Raw genomic sequence first — 12,805 nt, forward strand, 5'->3', positions numbered from 1 at the left:
ATTGGAAAATGCCTGGGGTGGTGGAAAGGGGGATCCCTGGCAGTCCTTGGCCCCAGGTTGAGGGTGATTATCAATCCCTGCTTGTTGGCCGAGCGACAGCATTGTGGGGCTGTGGTGGTGCTCCTTGTCCCTGTCTGAGAGGTTAGAGCTTGGCGAGGGGTGATGTGGCTCATCATGCTCTCTGCTTTCAGTGAGCCCTTGGTCCAGAGCTGCCCCTGACCTGAGCCAGGCTGCAGAGAGCCCCAGACTGGGACCCGTGGCTGTTGTGTTGATGCAGTGGGGCAGTGCTGGTGAGACAAGACTAAATTATATATCCTGCTCTGGAAGGATTTCTGGAAATGTGGAAAATCCTGCAGAAGGAGGAAAATGTCATTAATTACAGTGCTAAGAGTACATGAAGGGGACTCCAGCTAACGGAGAACCTGGTCATCTCCGTTGTACCTCATACAGGTGATCCACACCGGTAACTTATTTTGCTACCCCTGTTTCTGCATACTTGTGTGACTTTAAGTAATTACACATCATCTATTTGTGTCTTTCTGGATAGTCTAGTACATTAATTTATGGCATACCTTGCTGCCTTTGCTGAGCTTTTTGTGCCGAGTATGTCCCCTCATTTCTATCTTCTGACGCTCGGGCTGCAAGGAGCCCTGCTCCTGCCTGAATAACATGCTAGCCTTGGATGCCAAATGCTTGTTCTTCTACACCAAGGTCCCAGATTATCCCTGGTGAAAGCTGATATTGCCTTAAGTCTGCTAAGTCCAATACAAATGATGCTCTGGCCTTGGAAACATGAAGCTGCCAGCAGAGTTGGCCTCAAGCTTCTCCTCTTCCCCATTTGTGAACAGAAGGCCAAAAATGCACCTTCTTCAGCCCCCCTCATCAGCTGCCTTGGACTTTGAGGCATCATAAAGGGGGGAAAAAAAGCTCTTCAGACCTTCCCAGTAGGCCAGCTGTGAAATGCCCCAGCTGGAACCAGTTTGTACTGATTTTGTAAGACTTTTGGACTTAGAAAGACTTAGAAAGTGGTGGTCCAAGGCTTGCCCCTCAGTGGTAAATGAGACTCATGCAAGCAGGAGACTTTGAGGACATGCCCAGCTAAGCAGGAGCAAATACATCATGGTGGATAATATGAAGCCTGGAGGGAATTTTAAAAGGATATTAAAATATTTAATAATGACAAAGTGACTCAAAATATTGCCGGGGAATAGTCCCCAGTCCTACCACTGAAGTGCTGTTTGATAAGAAAGGTCAAATAGCAAACCACTGAGGACACACATACTTAGCCAAAAATCATGTTTTCTATCAGGACAGTGTCTCTGATTCGCTCAGGTCAAACAGTCATCTATGTTTTTGTCTGCCTTCCTTAGACATGAACATTTTAGGAGGCTAAAGCTATGAAAAGTATTCAAAACACATCAGTGAGGCTCCAAACTGTCTCAAACCTGATTTCAGAGAAGACGTCAGAAATTATTATTCTTTTACAGTGCCTTATGGCACTGTAATCCTTTGCTTGACTTGTGTCATACTTTTAATACTCTCCCTGCAATGAGAAAGGTTGGAAATTTCTCGTAAAAAGAAGAGGGAAATTTCACCTAATGTGGCCTCCAAACAGACTTTCATGATCTCTGAATAAAAACTAAGAGGTCCAAAATCAATAAGCCGGAGCTCAGACGGGGAATAAAACCAGTGCTGCTTCAGTTATTATCGGGGTTAAGCATGGTGGCTATGGCTTTGCCAGGTGCTTTGTGTGCCACAGTCTTTGTTGGCGAGTAGATATTCACTCTCTAGAGAGGTTTCTTTATGAACTTCTGTTAAATCAGGTAGGAACTTTTCAATTTGCTCTCTTCTCACCTGAGATTTAAGGAACTGGTCAACAAGTCCTTCTGGACATCAAAACTTCAAATAAAGTCTTTAATTTCATCTTAGGCCTCTTGAGCAGATGTTGTGGTAGCTATGTAGGTCCGTGATGAGCAATGACAGCTACATATGTGCATGGTGAGCAGTGACAGTCACACGGGTATTTCCACCAATTTTGTAGCCCTTTTGTAGCTCTTTCACAGCACTACAAGCCAGTTCTCACCTTCCTTCCCCTCAAATATACCCCAAAGAGACACCGGTTTTGGCCTCGTATGCTTTAGATTAGATATAAGGAAGAAACTCTTTACTATGAGGGTGCTGAGACACTGGAACAGGTTGCCCAGAGAAGCTGTGGATGCCCCGTCTCTGTAAGCGTTCAAGGCCAGGTTGGATGAGGTCGAGTGGAAGGTGTCCCTGCCCATGGCAAGGGGTTGGAACTAGACGATTTTTAAGGCCCCTTCCAGCCCAAACCGTGCTGTGAATCTATGCTGCAAATCACATGCAGCCCCTTCTTGCATTCACCATCAATACAAACCAACGTCCCTCGCAAGCTTCCCAGCAGGTCAGGACCTGCGCTGTTATCTCAGACACTCCCCCAGATGGATTCAGTAAATAAGGGCAAGCCACACCTTCGTTTTGTAATGACCTTGTCCAACGCAAAGGGACACAAACATGCCATTTTCCATCTTTTGTATTGTACCACTGTGTATGCGGGGACTGGTGGTTTCAGAGATGGTGTTGTACAAGCCCGTATATCGTACAGGCATAAACAAATACCTTCTCAGCGCACAGCAAAGTATGGCCAGAAGTACGGGTAAGCAGAGCCATGGCGAGCTGGGACAACCCAAGAGTGCAACAGCTCTGCTGATCTTGTCTTGAAAAACCTTAACCCCCGCTGTCAGTGAGGCTTCACAGCTCCTTCCAAGCCTGGGAATGTAAAATGACCTTCTGTGAGTCCTGCCCTGTGCATTTCTTCCCAGTGCGACCGTTGCCCTTGCAGAAGTGCTTTGCCAGAGGTGAGGTACTCATCCACCTGCAAAGGTAGAGCCTGAAAAAGGTCTTTGGTGGGGGAGAGATCTGTGCTGGGGAAGAGGGAGGAATGGTCCACTGATGGAAGACTTGCTGGTAAAATTACTGGTTTTTTTCCTGTTTTTTACAGGCAGGAGCAGCTGACAAATCCACCCCGTCTGTGTTTTTTGTGTGGCATTTCAAAATTAGAAAGTTGTTTTTCAATGAACATTAAATTGCTGGAGAATAGTAACTGAAGAGCCATAAATAGCACTCGGCTCTTTGAAGCCACAAAGAGAAGGCTGTTCTGCTGGGAGATGCCAGGCCTGGGAACATGGGTTTTCTTTGTTCGTACACCATTACGCAGCAGCTGGTGTTCTTTGAGCACGACTCCCAGATTTGCTTGTGTTGTTAACTCGGGACGAAGAGGAAATAGCAATGAGCTTGAGTGAGGGCCAAGAGACATCTGAGTCCTTCAACCCACCTGGCTCAGCGGGGCAATGGTCTTCTAAGGAGGCATGTGGTAGGTTAGAGAACAGGTCTACAAGTAAAATTTGGAAGAGCAAATTATTTAAGCCCCCTAAAGAGTAGTATGTTTCTGTGTTGTCTCAGGAGGGATAAAGACATGCCCAGTTCTTTCTCTTAGGCGGTATGGCTTGGTCTCCAATGCCCTTGTCACTATTGCCAGTGGGTTTTGCATTGGAGATGGTGGCAGCTGATGCAACAGGGCACCCACCTGTAGGTTGTCCACCCCTCCTGAAAACAGCATGTTAGTGCTCTGTTTGAGCTGTTTGGCTCAAAAATGCAGCTGAGGAAGCAACAGGCACTGACAGGGTTAGTGCAGAACCCGGCTGAAACCCCTCCATGGTTATACCCCAACACCAGGAAGGGCAAATTACGGGCAACTTAAGCTGGATGAAACTCCCCAAAGGTGTCACCTAATGAAAGATGGTTGAACTGAGCCCAAACACACATGAGACAACTGCAGAAGCCTGTTACTTTCTGTCTGGTGCAAATGCATGTTTTTGGGGAATTGAGGCCCCGTCCTACATCCCTGTCTGCTTTCTTGATGATGTCTCAGCTTGAAACTTGGAACTGCTTTCTCCCTCGAGCTGTCCATGGCTCTGTCCTGGCTTCATGCAGCCCCTGCTTGTTTTTTTGGCATTGGAAACGAGGATGGTCATTAAAACACACTGACCTTCAAAGGAGCCCCAAACGGAACCCTAACGATGTTTTTAATAAAGGGTGAGGTGCTGGCTCTGAAGGCTTTTGTCTCGTGTACTGCATGCTGGATAATGGCACAAGAGATGCTTGTAAATGGGAACTTTATTAAACTTTATTAAAGGACTCGCAGGAGCGAGGGCTGCACCTTTCAGCCTCATCATGGGAGAACTGCTGCAATAAAACTTAGTTTTTAAACTAGGCTACGGAAAGCAGGTTTAAACACTGTCAGTGTTTTTATTATATGAGTAGGCACGGAAACATTTTCTTAACTAATGAACACACGGTGAAGTTGTTAATTGGTTTTAGGCCTGTGAGCCTCTGTGCATTGCACTGTTAAATTGCTTGCTCAGGTTTCGGTCTATGAACGGTGCAGGAATAAATGTCCTGTGGCACCAAGCTTGAGGACAGACAACCACAATGCAAGAGGGTTAGGTGCAGTTTCTCCAAGGAACAGTAGCCAAGATCTGGGAGAAAAACCTGCCAAAATCATCAGCTGAAGTAAGTAACTCAAGAAGAAGCTGGGCAGGTTTCCAGAGCAGGGTATGAGGTAAAGCCATTAACAGGATTTTTGGTTTTAAGATAATGAGAGATTGGTTGGCGATTGGGATTTCCTGGACTCACGGGGCTTAGGAAATGCTAGAAACGCAGACGTGGATGGCTCGCCTGGGGGAAGTGGGTGCAGGGGCTGCTCTGTGCCCACCACCAGTCTCCCCCGCCCCAGCGCCCACCCAGTCCCCTGCAGAAGGAGGTGCCTGGCGGAGGGGTGTCCATACAATGTTGGTGCTCCCCCAGCCAAGGGAAGGCTGAGCCCCCCCATTCGGCCTGGCCCACCTGCCCGCTTGGCAGCCGTGGGGCAACAGCTGGTGGTCTGCACCCAGAGGAGGATGGAGTTGCCTACAAGGCAGGGGGTCTTTTGGGTCTTTTTGTTATTTTCCCTATTTTTCCAGTTATTTGGCCAAAGGAGCTGGTTCTTTTCAGGGACAAAACTCACAAAACCCAGCCAGCGATCAGGAGAGCACAACAGGGTGTCTCCTTGCAAATCATAACTTCTGGGGTTTTCATACCAAACTCTGCCCTTGTGTTTGGGGGAGCTGGAGAGAAATTTTTGATTTTAAGGGGTTTCTGACAGGGTTGTGCTAAAAAGATGAAGGAATGCATAAAAATGAATCAGCCACTGACTGTGTGGTCTAAGTCTGGGCAGACCCAGAAACAGGTGAGTGTGTGCCGGCTCCCTGCCGAAGAGCCAGCAGGACCTGGGATGATAGCTTAGTCATCTTACTGAGCTGGTTATTTGTCTGTGTCCTTAGGTTCCTCCTGCTTTTCTGCATGCTGGGGCTGGAGCCGACCCTCTCAGATCTGACCCAGAGGGCTGCCACCCTGCTGCCCTTTTGTGCCTGGTGGCCCCTGAGTGATGGGAGCCAACATGTTTGCCCTGCCCACCGGGACAGAAACAAAATCCCCTCAAAACCCTCTGATTGCTCTCTCTTTGTTCTTTTTTTTTTTTTTTAATATGCATGAGATAGATACACATAGCATAAATTAACAGAGCCTGTCAGTCCAAATGAAGAGAGTCACCTTCAGGTGGGCACGCAAGGTGGAGGTGGACCTTCCCTAAAGCACTTTGTAACAATAAGGTTGTGCCAAAACTGGCCCGTAGGTAGCATCGTACCTGGCTGCGCAAGGGTTAGTGTGATGCTAGGATGTCTCTTTTCTTTAAGTTTTCTCCATAAGCAAAGTAAATCATAATAAAATAACTAGCTTTCCAGAAAAATGAGGTTAAACCACACTGCCAGCTGTGTCTTCACAAACACCACAGCATCTGAACTGAAAAATAAATAATGTTCAAACCCCAACTAAGTGTAATGTTAAATTAAAACTGTCTTAATCATGGGTTTGTTGCAAGAATCTTAATTCCTATCTTGTCCTAATGTAATCCTGTACCATAATGCTTTAGTGCTGTCTGAGAAAAACCTCTGATGGTTTCATTTTTTCCCCACCCTTCCCTGCATGAGGCATGCCTGCCTTACAGGGGCTTGGGAGTGTACTGGTACATCGTCCGCGCTGTGGGCAAGGCTGGCTGGTGAGCATCCACAAGAATAGATCCCAAATAACAAGGTTAAAACCAACGAATTCTCCTCACTTGCAACGATCCTACTCATGCAGGAGATAAGCAACGGGAAGAAAGAGTATAAGGCGTGTGCCGCAGCCTAAAGCAGAGGAGGACAACGTCAGTGGCTACATCACCAGTTAGGGACGCGGGTGGGTCAGCGTGTTAGCTGGGTGGAAAGCTGGCAGCAATGAGCATCGCTGCCTAGAGGGAAGCGGAGTTTCAGACCTGGAGACTGGTCCCTTACAGTGAAGGTCTAGGTCCATCCAAAACTTGGGAGGTTACGAAAAATTTAAGGGCCAAGCGAAAGACATTTACCTAGTTTTGGGCCGAGTGTGAAACTTGAGCAATTAAAAGGGGGTTGATTTTTTTTTCTTTTTAAATTTTTAAACCTGTAAGGTGTTGGATTCCTGTTTTGAGGAAAAATGACTAAACTTTGACCTTCACTGCCTTGCCAGCCTGAGTTTCTCACATTCACATGCTTTTCCTAGAAGAAATCATCCAGAGAAACAATGTGCCTTTTGTTAAGAGCAGCCAGTTGGGTTAAATAATGCGGCTTTCAGACTCCTCCACGATAGTGGAAAAAGCTTTGTGACCTTTCGGTTTGCTGCCTGCCATCATTTCAAGTTAGGCTGGGCTTTGCAGGCTGCGGGGCGACAGGCAGGATGCCCCGGGCCCTCTGGAGAGGTGTGTGTTTGGTTTCTGGTGTATGTGCTGAGCCAGTTTCAGCCGAAAGCACAGGGAGATGCTGCCCCGAAAAGCCCTGGCCTTGCAGGGTGGGAGCAGCTGGGAAGAGCTGCTGGGTGGGATGCGGAGATGCCAAGTCTAGAGTCTGACACCTACTCAGCGCCATTCTCCATGGCACTTGAGAAGATTAAATAGAGACAGAAAAGAGCTCTTTTAGGGGCTCTCCTGTCTTACTCTGTGCCTGGGCACACTTATTCTTGACTACTTGCTTTTTGTTTTCCTCAGCTTGGCCTTTGAATCCTTGCCTGCCTCTTTCTAGCCAGCCCCATCACATCTATTTCTGTTCTCATTTATTTTAGCAAAATGAGGTCTCCTCGCCTGCTTTCATTCTTCTCTCTTCATTGTTTTTGGTGGTGAAGGATCTTCTGACTTTTGGGGTATTTTTTTTTCAGAGAATAGCTACTTCCCCTTTTTTTCACCTTGCAGATCACATTACTGAGGCAACGTACTTCAGCTGAGGGTGAACCACACGCTGACTATAAGTAAGTCCTGTAACAGATTTTATCACAGGTGTGCTGTGTGGAGTATGCAAATACCATCTCAAAAGGGTCACGTGGTAGTTCGTTATAAGGCTTATGCTTAGGCATTAATGTAATGACTTGCTGTAGCTGCTTAGTGTAAATTACTGGCTTGCTTTAGCAAATCGCTGGTAAAATCTTTTAGTCTGGCCATCCAGACAATGCTGAGAAAGGAACAGGGCAGGGGGTCTCACTTAGGGCTCGTGCACATATTAGTGACTGAGCGTTAATTTGTCTATAAAGTAACTGTTCACCTCTCAATCCTGAGCCACCGCAGATGGCGTACTGAAGCCAAAGGATGAGTAAACAACAAAAAAAGGCTGATCGGTTTTGACCTGCTTCCAAGAAGTTAAAGCACCAGAAGGTTGCAACTGCTTTGTAAATCATTGAGCTGCATTTAGAGATGTTTTACTTATAGTTTGCGATTCCAAGATTTGGATTAATGATATAAGATACTAGTTTTAAATGATATCTTGGCCTTTGGCAGTACCAGCTCTTCTCTAGCTGAGTAATTTATCCAGTCATTTGCATGTGGAAAAAAAATTCACAGTTGATCTCACAACTAAAAAACAGAGGAGAAAGGACCCTCTCTGTTTTCATTGCACTATAAAACTTATTAATGAGTTTAGAGCTATAATATCACGTGCTAAAAACCTAAATAAAAGAATTTGTACTTCTTGGCATCCGATGCACAAGCAGCATTAACTATTAACAAGCCCATGTTTGGGTATGGTGCAGTTCAAGGCTTGGCTCCTTAGTGCTGTGGCGTGGGTTTGTGCTGTGTTAAGCCAGATCTTGTGTATTTTAAGCTCGTCTGCTTCCAACCTGTCCTGCCTGCAAAAGACCAGACCCTGCAGAGGCTTCTTGGTCTGCTGGGACATTTTGCAGCAGAGAGAGGAGTGACTGGGGAGATCACAGAGTCACACAATCACAGAATGGCAGGGGTTGGAAGGGACCTCTGGAGATCATCTCGTCCAACCCCGCCTGCTTAAGCAGGGACACCCAGAGCGGGGGCACAGGAATGCGTCCAGGCGGGATGGTGAGCTCAGATCTGAGCTGGCACTAAAGAAGAGCGCTTTGAGTTCTTGAATGCACCATAACAAAGAGAGAAACCTGCTGTTTCATGGGCATGGAGACCTTCTTGAGTGAAACAGCAGAATGAGGTGATTAAAAAAATGGTGGCATAAAGGAGAATAAGATGACTTAAAGAAATTCGCTCAGCAACACCTGCAGTGGCTGCCCCCACCCCAGTGCCCCATCAGTCCATGCCTGTTCAGTGCTCAGCTACAACCTTCACAGCAAATTTGTGAAATCACACCAAATTTGCCTTCCTCCCTGTTGCAAGCTACGTTAGTGGGAGCAGGAAACAATCTCTGTCCTGCTCAGATGAGGAGATAACACCAGCGAGGTCGCTGAGGCCATGGGGAGCTGCTGAGGCGCTGCAGCACCACGTCAGCATGGCCTTGAGCGAGTGTGAACTGCGAGGCGGGGGCCTCTTGCGGTGTTTGCTCTTCCTAGTATGATTGCTGCCTTCAGATGTCACCCTACAGCTAGTTCGGCACTCCTCCCCACTGCGGGCCTGCTTGCCAGTCTTGGGCTGCCTGCATGCTCAGCTCTTGTACCACTAAATCTGTGCTTAAAGATAAATATGGTCCTTAAGCCAGGGTCTTACAGCAACGGGGCCTGTTTTCCCTCTTGCACCTGGCTTGCTCTCTTGGAACCGTGCCACATCGAAAGTGGGTCATGGCAGAAAATTGAGGGAGTGAGGAGGAGGACTATGGCAGCTGTATCTCTAGTATGATTTTGCTCATTTTGGGCACATTATGTGACTTCTTGCTAAAGGGATGCAGTGAGGTACTCAGTCCTTTCCCCTCACTGTGACAGCAAGGAATGAGGCCACAGCGTTTCAGTGGTCCCTTCTCACCCTCTGTGCGGTGAGGGGTCTGGGGACAGCAGGGAGTAGGAGGCACCTGCAGCGCAGTTTGCAGATAATTCAGATGGAAAATATATAGTCAGTTTGGTGCATCAACTTTCTGCCGCATTTTCCGCTGCTGAATGCAGAGCCTGCAGGCTTTTCATTAAAATGGACTTTGGCCTTTCCCATGCGCCAGAAGCAGAAAATTAGACTGGCAGATTCCTGGGAGGACACAACCCCCAGCTGGAGGGGCAAAGAAGGGGCCGGAGAGGAGCTGTTGGCACAGTCACCAGCTTGGACGGAGGCGCATGAGCTGCGTGGGCCAGTGGCGGTGCCTAGGTGTCCTTGCCCCTGCTAAATCTGCCCCAGCACGACCCTTCCCTGCACTGCCCGAGCAGGAGAGGGCGTGACGCAATGCTAAGGTTGCTCCTTTGCTACCGCCAAGTATTTTTGGGATGGGGACAGCGTGTGCAGAGCTATGTTAAGAGGGAGGCATTTTCCTTCAACACTTCTCTGTAAATCACGGCAGGGGAGCATCCCTGTCCCCACTCAAATGCATTTCTTTGAAAAAACCAAACTTATTTATAGTTGTCAATTTGGAAACTGCAGTAGGCGACCTTATGGGTGTTGAACGCATCCAAGCTGAAATGCAGATGTTGGTACAGATGGCATCGAGCATGATTTAGTCATGACGACAGCAAAAATATCTGGGAAACTATTCCTCGTATCACTCTCCCGTATAACACATTTTCCTAACCAACTAATGCTATTTTTGGACTTTTTCCAAACCACTGTCTGTATGTTATATTGTCGTCTTATTGAGAGAGCCTGGCCAGAGAAGTTAACTTAAAATTCTCGTTTAATAAAAAGGCTGTTGCTAAGGATCGTTTTTTGTAACAAGTCCTGGTATTAAAAGGACTTTTTTTTTTTTTTTTTTTTTTTTTCATATTTGTGAGATGTATTTAGTTTATAGGTGCTCAGTGAATGTTTCCACCCTCAGTAAGAGGTTCCAGGGACTTTACAATTTTGGCTTACGTTACAAGGAACTAACTTGTACGCATATAAAAAAGGAAAAAAAAGCTCACGAAATCAGTATTCAGGGAACATACGCGGTTTAGTCCAGTCCCCATGCTACTGTTTGCCTGAGGATGTTAACAAGCCTCAATTCATCCTGAACACGTGCCTGGGGTAGGGAAGGAGCTTATTTTCTGCCTGTTACTGATGAGGATGCTTAAGCACAGAGTTGGAGGGCTGAAGCCAATGGGACCATAAGGGCTCTGACGTGGTGCTGACTTCAGAGGCAGAGATCTGTCTCTGAGCCTGCCCTCCCTGTGTGAGGATGGTTTTGTGTTGCGTGGTCCCCGCACTACCTCCAACCATTCCCTACAGCAGCATCTCACTCCTGCTCTGCGAGCTGAATGTGGCCCCTCCACCGAGCCTCTCCTGGCTCTGGGATGCGGTTTTTATTGTGGGTAATTTTTACTGCTGTGGCTGTGCCTGGCAGATCTTCCCAGACCTGCTCGTTCTTCCTGCCTGTGCTTGTATTGGCGGTCAAGACAAACCAGCTCAGGAAGCTGAGCAGGTTGAAAATGAGGAATTTGGCCTTTTCCCCCCCCTCCCTGCTCTCTTCCCCTATGGTTGTTTTTGAACTGGGGGAGTTCTAGTGCCAGACTACACCCAGCTGGTAGGGATTTGCAGCATCAGGCAACCAGGATCAGTGTCTGGTTTCCAGCCCTACCTGGCTTTACAGAGCTCAGCCGGTCCATAGCAAAACGTTACGTGGTGGCTGGGGAATCCAGGGTCAAAATCAGAGATGTGTTTTACATTTCCAACTATCAGTATACCTACCCTGATTAGTTGTTTTCTTGAATAGGCCCTTCCACAGGTGCAGTGTGGAGGGTGTTGAAGTTTTCCGCATACAACCAATGCCAGATGTTCAAACTGATGATGCTGTGAGTAATGTTAAGGTTTTTACAAGGGCATGTAGTGATAGGACAAGGGGTGATGGCTTTAACCTGAAAGAGGGTAGATTTAGATTAGATATAAGAAAGACATTCTTCACTCTGAGGGTGGTGAGGCACTGGAACAGGTTGCCCAGAGAAGTTGTGGATGCCCCGTCCCTGGCAGTGTTCAGGGCCAGGTTGGCAGGGCTTTGAGCAACCTGGTCTAGTGGAAGGTATCCCTGCCCATGGCAGCGGGTTGGACTAGATGTTCTTTAAGGTCCGTTTGAACCCAAACCATGCTGTGATTCTATGAATTCCTTGGGTTTTTTTAAAGTAGATTTTCATACACTTATTTATCCTGCCAAAAGTTGGAGAAGAGATAGTCCTGAAAAATAAGTTATTCAAATTTTATAACGCTGTTACGTTTGAAAAAAAAAACCCTCACCATCATCTTCATCTGAAGAATGTTGAATCTCTTCTTCAAACCTTCCCACATACACCCATTTTCCAGAAAATGTAGTTGACTTTAAAACACTCCATTCAGTGACAGTGCTGTTCACGTTGTCACAACAATCCCAAAAGCAAAAGCACTTCTGAGTTAGGCAATTTGTTACCTGTTTATTTTGATGACGCCGTGAACTCGAGGTTTTTTTAACCTGAAGACTGAACAACACAAATAGCCTTTTAATGCGTGTAGTATCAGAGAATAACTTAGTTCTCCTCCTCCTCAGGGTTTCTGGTGCAGAATAGATACTGTGCATCACACTGCAGCAATATGCATACTAGGTAATAAATCACAGATAGAGTCGTATTAGTGCAGCAGTTTTGCACAGGACTTTCTAAAATAGCCTGCCTACGAGCCAGTGCATGACTGGTGATAAAGACAGACCTTTTCTGGTTTTAAGGACTAAAATGTCTAGGGTAAAGCCTGCCTCCTAGAAGATTAAATCCTTCAGCTGAATGGTTTGCTTTGTAAGTGTATTTTTTTCTAGGAATTTGTTTACTACAAACTGTTGGAAACAATCTCACATTCTTGAGCTAGAGATCACCAACAAAGAGCATGGCCACATCAAACAGCTACACTGAGCATTGTCTTGGAAAAAATATCCCCAATAACACAGTCCCATACACTGTGGGAGGCATTTTGATTCAATCGATATGGGAGGGTTTTGACTTCACTGGACGATTCAAAAAATGCTCAAATGCTTTGGGCATCAGTAACTATCAGTCACTAACTATAACACCCAGAGCACCAATCTGTGGTTAGAGACTGTAACTTACCTCGTGCGATGGTCAGGGATTGTTGGACACCTATTACGCTGGGTAAAACGTCTCCCAGACTTAACAGACCATGTAAGATGCTTCCAGGTGTTGAGGGCTGTTAGGACACGGAATACACAGGGGCTGAGGGGGAGAAATATCGACCCTCCTTTTCCAAAAGGTTCCTTCTCAGGACAAGAGAGCGTGTTTGCTCTCCCTAGAT

The sequence above is a fragment of the Phalacrocorax carbo genome, chromosome 1 (assembly GCF_963921805.1).
Source record: "Phalacrocorax carbo chromosome 1, bPhaCar2.1, whole genome shotgun sequence".
NCBI classification, from domain to species: Eukaryota; Metazoa; Chordata; class Aves; order Suliformes; family Phalacrocoracidae; genus Phalacrocorax; species Phalacrocorax carbo.